Raw genomic sequence first — 10,053 nt, forward strand, 5'->3', positions numbered from 1 at the left:
TTTTAATTAGAGGTATAAAATATCATTTCTGAATTCTCATAAAATCTTTCATACTGTGTGTCATGCGCTGAAGTGTGTCCAACGTTGTGGCGCACATCTTGCACTCATGATTTCAACCAGACTGTCTACGAAGTAACTAATGTGTGCAGAAGAAATATCCAAGACTTTTCTTTCTTTCTCACAGTTTTATACAACAACTGTACTCTTTCTGCTAGGGTGTACAATTTGATAGGATCATATTCTCTAACACAGTTGGGGTCAACGTGACATTTTTGGGGTCTCTGACAGGGCTGTGGAGTCTGAACCGGTGTCCATTTTGGTGGAGTTTGTATAAAATGGTCCGACTTTGACTTCTAAAATATATAATAAATTAGTTACAGTAGTTCAATGCAGGATGTGCTGTAAATGTTTTCAGAAGAATGGGAGAAAGTTATGAAATGTCCTAGAAATGTATGTTCTGTTCCTGATCTAAGGATTTCGGCTATTAGGTTAGATGAACTTTAGATAAAGTGCTGCACTTTATGTACATGCTCAATAGTGAGGCATTGCTGTGCAGTTAGGGAAATTGAGGATTTGGAGGTTTGGCTTACCGACTCCACAGCACTGGTCTCCGATTTTAACCTAGATTAATTCTGTACTTACTGACTTCCATTAACGAAACAAGATCCCAGTTAACCCTAACATAATTTTTATATTCGGATTCTTTTGTTTACTCTTCAGGGTGATAGACCAGTTTAGCTTGTCATAATGATAGCAAAGCTTGCCTCCTCTGCAATTGCTAATGTACAGTAGTGTTCAAAATAGCAGTATGTTCAAAAACATGAGTTAGTCACAAAATCTTTATACTAGTGTTTATTTCCATGCATTGGGAACATTGCACACGGTTTTTGAATTCAAAACATGAAGAGAAAGGTATTGTCATGCTGCTGCAATGTAGGTAGGTGCAGGCTTCACTAGATGGCAGTAGAGAGGAAGCGGGTCTGCACCTAAACAGAGCTGACCTGCAGTGAAGCAGTGAGGATACCGCGGGTGGCAGCAGAATAGTCAAAACAAGCTGGTTCTATGTAGTCAGTAGCGCAGTACCAAAGGAAAAGACAAAACACAGAGTCCAAGACAGGCCAAAAGGTCAGTAAAAGTAAGGAGCAGATAAGCCAAAGACAGAAGACAAAAACAGGTCAGGATACAAGCCTAGTCAAAACCAGGGGGGGGTCTGCGCACTAATGGGAAACACTGATTCAAGATGAGAACAGGGGAAAACACGGGTTCACACAGTTAAAGCAGCAGGACAAATCAGGATATACCAGAGTCTGCTACACAAACACCGTAGGCAGAACTTTAAGGCTAGGGTCACACTCGGCATCGGGAAATACGGTCCGTATTTTACATGCATAATACACAGAAAAGTTCCCAAAATAGTGATCCGTATGTCATCCGTAGGCAGGGTGTGGCAGCGTATTTTGCGCATGTAAACCTCCGTATGGCATCCGTACAGCGAGATTTTCTCGCCGGCTTGCAAAACGGACATACAATGGATCCATGGGCTCAAATATTCATGAAAACATATATACAGTGTGTGTGTATATATGTGTGTGTATATATATATATTTACATCGCTAGATAGTTTAAAAGCCAGTAATTCAATTGCCGGCTTTTGCTATCTCCTTCTCAAACCCGACAGGATATGAGACATGGTTTACATACAGTAAACTATTTCATATCCCTTATTTTTTACATATTCCTCATTAGTAACGTTACAAGTGTATGTGTGTAAAATTTAGGGGATCTAGCTGTTAAAATAAAGGGTTAAATCATGGAAAAAATTGGCGTGGGCTCCCGCGCAATTTTCTCCGCCAGAGTGGGAAAGCCAGTGACTGAGGGCAGATATTAATAGCCTAGAGAGGGACAATGGTTATAGGACCCCCCCTGGCTAAAAACATCTGCCCCCACCCACCACAGAAAAGGCACATCTGGAAGATGCGCCTATTCTGGCACTTAGCCTCTCTCTTCCCACTCCCGAGTAGCAGTGGGATATGGGGTAATAAAGGGTTAATGTCACCTTGCTATTGTGACATTAAGCCAGGTTAATAATGGAGAGGCGTCAATAAGATACCTATCCATTATTAATCCTATAGTAGTAAATGGTTAATAAAATACACATTAGGGAAAAAGTATTTTAATGAAATAAAGACACAGGGTGTTGTAATAGTTTATTATACTCTCAATCCATTTGAAGACCCTTGTCACCTGAAACAAAGTTAAAATAAAAAAACAACAATATCCCATACCTTCCGTCTTTCAGTCATGTCCCACGCTATAAATCCATCTGAAGGGGTTAAATAATTTTACAAGCCGGAGCCTGCTAATGCAGCCGCCCCTGCCTGTAAAGACTGGGGAATGAATGGGAAGAAGGATAACGTAGCTACCTAGACTTGCGGTGCTGTGCCCCCTGTTGGAATAAACTCAGATGAACTCTAGCGTGAGAAAATATTCAGAAAAATTCCCACGCTCGAGTTCATGTGAGGTTATACCAGCAGGGGGCGCAGCATTGCAATTCTAGGTAGCTATGTTAGACACTTCGAACATTATTAGTGAGGACTATGTACAAAAATAAGGGATATGAAATGGTTTACTGTATGTAAACCATGTCTCATATCCTGTCAGGTTTGAGAAGGAGACGGCAAAAGCCGGCAATTGAATTCCCGGCTTTTCTGCTACCTAGTGCTGTTTCCTCCAAATTTGAGAGGAATGTTTGGGTGCGACTTATGGTAGGGATGTAATGTGGGGAGGGACCAGCAGCGAGTGGGATTGCACTGGGAGGCAGGAGGCAGAAAAAATGTCCCTGCTGGGCTTCAGGAATCGGTACTGGGGAAACCACACGGTCCCGATCATTAAAGTGCAGTGAATATTCATTAGCTGCTTCCCTGCCCACCTGTCAGCTGAGCAGTGAGTAGGGAGCAGCAAATGAATACTCCTTCACAGGGACACACATGGTTTCTCCAGCGCTGGATTCCTGCAGCAGCTGGGGAGATCTGTGTGTCTGGTGGAGGAGGCAGCAGCAGGGGCCAGAGGGGACAAGATCGCTGCATACCTGCCTGCAAGGACTGTGCTGGATGCTGAGTGCTCCAGCACAAGAACCTGTGTGATGTCATGAAGAGGCTAGGCTGGAGCATCACATGGCAGCACAAAGCCCTCCCTCTAATGATGTCATCACAGGTCCTGCAGACACCACTCTACAATCTGCAAGCTTACTCCTGTGCTGTGGAGAGGCAACAAGAGGGAGCATTCTGTGGTGTCATGGGATGGGATGCTCCAGCATTTTACCTCACCACAGTGTGGCTGGCTGCCACAATTAAAAGGTTAGTCACTACAACACACAATAAAGCACTGCCACTTCTGTGAACTATAACTCCCAGCATGCCATAGGTTCTGCAGGACATGCTGGGAGTTATAGTTATCCCAATGGGATCTCAAAGCCGCACTCCAGTGTTATTTTTCAGTGCTGGAGTGGTGCTTTAACCCCTTCATGACCCAGCCTATTTTGACCTTAAAGACCTGGCCGTTTTTTGTAATTCTGACCAGTGTCCCTTTATGAGGTAATAACTCAGGAACGCTTCAACGAATCCTAGCGGTTCTGAGATTGTTTTTTCGTGACATATTGGGCTTCATGTTAGTGGTAAATTTAGGTCGATAATTTTTGCGTTTATTTGTGAAAAAAATGGAAATTTGGCTAAAATTTTGCAATTTTCAAATTTTGAATTTTTACTCTGTTAAACGAGAGAGCTATGTGACACAAAATAGTTAATACATAACATTACCCACATGTCTACTTTACATCAGCACAATTTTGGAACCAATTTTTTTTTTTGCTAGGAAGTTATAAGGGTTAAAATTTGACCAACGATTTCTCATTTTTACAGCAAAATTTACAAAACTTTTTTTTAGGGACCACCTCACATTTGAAGTCAGTTTGAGGGGTCTATATGGCTGAAAATACCCAAAAGTGACACCATTCCAAAAACTGCACCCCTCATGGTGCTCAAAACCACATTCAAGAAGTTTATTAACCCTTCAGGTGCTTCACAGCAGCAGAAGTAACATGGAAGGAAAAAATGAACATTTAACTTTTTAGTCACAAAAATGATGTTTTAGCAACAATTTTTTTATTTTCCCAAGGGTAAAAAGAGAAACTGGACACCAAAAGTTATTGTACAATTTGTCCTGAGTACACCGATACCCCATACGTGGGGGGAACCACTGTTTGGGCACACGACAGTGCTCAGAAGGAAAGGAGCGCCATTTGACTTTTGAATAAAAAATTAGCTCCAATCATTAGTGGACACCATGTCGCGTTTGGAGAGCCCCTGTGTGCCTAAAAATTGGAGCTCCCCCACACGTGACCCCATTTTGGAAACTAGACCCCCCAAGGAACTTATCTAGATGCATAGTGAGCGCTTTGAACCCCCAGGTGCTTCACAAATTGATCCATAAAAATGAAAAAGTACTTTTTTTCACAAAAAATTTCTTTTAGCCTCAATTTGTTCATTTCCACATGGGCAACAGGATAACATGGATCGTAAAATGTATTGGGCAATTTCTCCTGAGTACACTGATACCTCACATGTGGGGGTAAACCACTGTTTGGGCATGCGGCAGGGTTTGGAAGGGAAGGAGCGCCATTTGACTTTTTGAATGAAAAATTAGCTCCAATCGTTAGCGGACACCATGTCGCGTTTGGAGAGCCCCTGTGTGCCTAAAAATTGGAGCTCCCCCACATGTGACCCCATTTTGGAAACTAGACCCCCCAAGGAACTTATCTAGATGCATAGTGAGCGCTTTGAACCCCCAGGTGCTTCACAAATTGATCCATAAAAATGAAAAAGTACTTTTTTTTCACAAAAAAATTCTTTTAGCCTCAATTTGTTCATTTCCACATGGATAACAGGATAAAATGGATCATAAAATGTATTGGGCAATTTCTCCTGAGTACACTGATACCTCACATGTGGGGGTAAACCACTGTTTGGGGGTAAACCACTGTTTGGGCATACGGCAGGGCTCGGAATGGAAGGAGCGCCATTTGACTTTTTGAATGAAAAATTACCTCCAATCGTTAGCTGACACCATGTCGCGTTTGGAGAGCCCCTGTGTGCCTAAACATTGGAGCTTCCCCACATGTGACCCCATTTTGGAAACTAGACCTCCCAAGGAACTAATCTAGATATGTGGTGACCACTTTAAACCCTTGAGTGCTTCACAGAAGTTTATAACGCAGAGCCGTGAAAATAAAAAATCATTTTTCTTTCCTCAAAAATTTTTTTTTAGCCCACAATTTTTTATTTTCACGAGTAACAGGAGAAATTGGACCCGAAAAGTTGTTGCCCAGTTTGTCCTGAGTACGCTGATACCCCATATGTGGGGGTAAACCACTGTTTGGGCACACATCGGGGCTCGGAAGGGAAGCAGTGGCTTTTGAAATGCAGACTTGATGTAATGGTCTGCGGGCATGATTTCCTCGTACGAGTGTGCTCCGATCCTGGAGGAACCCCCGCAGATGTTGACGGGGGGATGTCGCAGGACGGGGAAACTCTGGCTCCCGCTACAGCGAGGGATTGGCCGATGTGCTGTCCGATGCACAGAAGGGCATCACGTTGCATTTGCAGAGCCTCTGATGTGCCTAAACAGTAGAAACCCCCCACAAGTGACCACATTTTGGAAACTAGACCCCCAAGGAACTTATCTAGATATGTGGTGAGCACTTTGAACCCCCAAGTGCTTCACAGAAGTTTACAACGCAGAGCCGTGAAAATAAAAAATCATTTTTCTTTCCTCAAAAATGTTTTAGCAAGCAATTTTTTATTTTCACAAGCGTAACAGGAGAAATTGGACCCAAATAAATGGTGCCCAGTTTGTCCTGAGTATGCTGGTACCCCATATGTGGGGGTAAGCCACTGTTTGGGCGTACGTCGGGGCTCGGAAGGGAGGGAGCACCATTTGACTTTTTGAATGCAAGATTGACTGGAATCAATGGTGGCGCCATATTGCGTTTGGAGACCCCTGATGTGCCGTAACAGTGGAAACCCCTCAATTCTAACTCCAACACTAACCCCAACACTCCTAACCCTAATCCCAACTCTAGCCATAAACCTAATCACAACCCTAACCCCAACACACCCCTAACCCTATTCCTAACCCTAATCCCAACACACCCCTAACCATAACCCTAACCATCCTAATCGTAACCCTATTTCCAACCCTAGCCCTAATTCCAACCCTAATGCTAAGGCTATGTGCCCACGTTGTGGATTCTTGTGAGATTTTTCCGCACCATTTTTGAAAAATCCGCAGGTAAAAGGCACTGCATTTTACCTGCGGATTTACCGCGGATTTCCAGTGTTTTTTGTGCGGATTTCACCTGTGGATTCCTATTGAGGAACAAGTGTAAAACACTGCGGAATCCGCACAAAGAATTGACATGCTGCGGAAAATACAACACAGCATTTCCGCGCGGTATTTTCCGCACCATGGGCACAGCGGATTTGGTTTTACATAGGTTTACATGGTACTGTAAACCTGATGGAAAACTGCTACGAAACCGCAGCGGCCAATCCGCTTCGGATCTGCAGCCAAATCTGCTGCAGATCTGCAGCCAAATGCGCACTGTGTGCACATAGCCTAATTCTAACCCTAACCCTAGTTCTAACCCTAATTCTAGCCGTAACCCTAAGGCCAGGTTCACACTGCGTTAGCAGCAGCCGCCCGTTCAGCTAGCGCAAGTGCTGACGTTTGCATCGCGCTAGTGCAGAAAGAGCATCTGCTAGCTCTATCTGCGCTAGCAGTGATGGACCCGGAAACGCTGCAGCCCGCGTCTCCGAGTCCGTCACTCTATGACGGCACATCCCTAGTTAGCTAGAGATGCGTCCGACATTGCTATCAATGGCGGCCGTAACGGACTACGTTAAACCGCATTTATGCCGCGGTGTAACGTAGTCCGTCTAACGGACTGCTTAGACGCAGTGTGAACCAACCCTAACCCTAGTGGGGCAAAGAAAAAAAAATGTCTTTATTTTATTATTGTCCCTATCTATGGGGTGATGAAGGGGGGGTTTATTTATTATTTTTTTTATTTTGATTGCTGTGATAGGTTCTATCACAGCGATCAAAATGTACCTGTAACGAATCTGCCGGCTGGCAGATTCGGCGGGCGCACTGCGCATGCGCCAGCCATTTTGGAAGATGGCGGCGCCCATTGAACACGCACGGACACACACCGGGAGGGACACAGGTCGGTAAGTATGAAGAGGGGGTGATCGGACAGCGGGGGGAGCGGATGGAGGACCGGAGGGGAGTGGGGGATGCTAGATGACAGGATGGAGGACCGAAGGGGAGGAGATCGGTGGCGGTGGGGGGGTCAGATCATGATCTCCAGCCATGACATGCTATTGCAGCATCGGCCATGGCTGGATTGTAATATTTCACCAATTTTCAGTGGTGAAATATTACTATCGCTCTGATTGAAAGTGAAAGTGAAACGTCACTTTCAACAGCCAATCAGAGCGATCGTAGCCACGAGGGGGGCGAAGCCACTCCCCCTGTCCCTGCAGGCCGGGTGAAATTACAGTTAACCCTTTCACCCGGCCTGCAGGAGCGCAATCCGACCATGACGCATATGCTGCGTCACAGGTCGGATTGGCACAGGTTTTCATGATGCATACGGTGCATCAAAGGTCAAGAAGGGGTTAAATATAAGCCCTGTGCCCCCATTCTTATAGTCACCCTCCAGCATTCATACAGTACTTTAGAGACACCACACTGGTCCCGCAGCTCCATCTTCTACCCGCAGCTTCAAACATAATAACATACTATTATATATAATAACAACACATATAATAGTATGTTTATGTGCTAAAATATTTTACCACCTTTATTGCTTCAAATATTTTTTTCCCCTATTTTCCACCTCTAAAATCTGGGTGCGTCTTATAGTCTGGTGCATCTTGTAGTCCGAAAAATACGGGTGTATATATATATATATATATATATATATATATTTATATTTATATATATATATATATATATATATATATATATATATATATATATATATATATATAAAAAATAAAAGCAGCACAAAAAGTAAAGAAAAGGTGGACTTTATTGCCTGAACGGCGTGGCAACGTTTCGGATACAACAATCCTTTTTCAAGCAGGGAACACATAGGTGAAGGAGTTATTTATATCAAACACGTCAATCTCATTCCAAAGTACAGCGATCATATGAAACGATAGACACATTACCAAAATCCACATGTCTCGGCTCACGGCGTCTATCCGCATACACTGCGCATGTCCGTGACGTCAGAGGTAAAAGACCCACAATGCCACGGCTCGCAGCTGCGCAGAGCAATCCCGAAGATCGAGCCGCCATGTTAACTAAGGGATAACTTCGCCCAAACAGGATGCCGGTAATCAAGGCAAATAAACAAAAATAAACTATAAATCATAACAAAAAACGGGTAGTAGCGGACTCATAATCACGGGCCAAATATTCTATTGTATTACTGGGCCCATAATCCTTCTGATCATCAATCCGGAGCACCACCACTCAGACCAGACAGGCAAAAGATACAATCTTATTCTAGAAAGATACTACAGTGTGCCATACATTATAGGACCAGGACATAAGCCCAACTCAAAGTCACAGGGTTAGGGATGCACTTGATTACAAGTATAGCATCCTCCACCACAGCGGAACATGGAGAGCATTAGAGGCGCAAACCCCACAAGTCCCTCCTATCCGTTTACTGTGACACTCACGGTCCATACCTTACGGCCACATATTGTAGATCATATTAAGAATAAACAAGCGCACAGCCATATCGTGGTTGCCCACGGTGTATCATTTATTATTTAATATATTATGTACATCTCAACTTTAGATGAATCCGCCAGTACCGCAAAGAAAAACTTTTTTTCTTTAATAGAAGATTAACAAAATTATTATTATAACAAAAACAAAAATCTTGTGCTGTGATCATGTGGAAGTATAAAGGTCTATGTCCCTCGCCTATGGGGATGTCGGTTTCTTATGGCAAAGATATTTAAGACAAAGATTTTTGTTTTTGTTATAATAATAATTTTGTTTATCTTCTATTAAAGAAAAAAAGTTTTTCTTTGCGGTACTGGCGGATTCATCTAAAGTTGAGATGTACATAATATATCTAATATATAATTGCCTAGAATACTACTTCCTGCAATTTGTGCCAACTTCCGTGGCTTTGTCCGGAGCTAATGTCCGGAGCTAATGTCCGGAGCTAATGTCCGGAGATAAGTGACGTCAACAGTGTCCAGTGTCTGATTGGTTGCCGCCTGCTGCGAGCGACCAATCAGAAATGTGCCGTACTGTGACACACTCCGCCCGCCATTTTGGTGTGATTTTTGAATTTTTACCTCACAGCAAGTTTCTACTGCGTGGAGGCGGGCCCAGTGACGTTGCTCTTCAAGCTCCTGCCGAATTTCGTCAAAAAAATGATAATACCATTTACCAAAACTATATATATTTAGTTGTGAAGTGGTTCAGTGACATTTTCACACCAATTTTGAACTTTTGTTTGGTGTTTTCTCCATATACTGCCTATTATTTTTGTTCTTTCTTACTATTATTTATTAATTGTATTATTCTTACATTTGAATAAATAAAGTATATATGGATTCTAGACTCCCGATTCTTTAGAAACGGGCTGCCATCTAGTTAAATAATAAATGATACACCGTGGGCAACCACGATATGGCTGTGCGCTTGTTTATTCTTAATATGATCTACAATATGTGGCCGTAAGGTATGGACCGTGAGTGTCACAGTAAACGGATAGGAGGGACTTGTGGGGTTTGCGCCTCTAATGCTCTCCATGTTCCGCTGTGGTGGAGGATGCTATACTTGTAATCAAGTGCATCCCTAACCCTGTGACTTTGAGTTGGGCTTATGTCCTGGTCCTATAATGTATGGCACACTGTAGTATCTTTCTAGAATAAGATTGTATCTTTTGCCTGTCTGGTC

This window comes from Ranitomeya imitator, chromosome 3 (genome assembly GCF_032444005.1).
Source record: "Ranitomeya imitator isolate aRanImi1 chromosome 3, aRanImi1.pri, whole genome shotgun sequence".
NCBI classification, from domain to species: domain Eukaryota; kingdom Metazoa; phylum Chordata; class Amphibia; order Anura; family Dendrobatidae; genus Ranitomeya; species Ranitomeya imitator.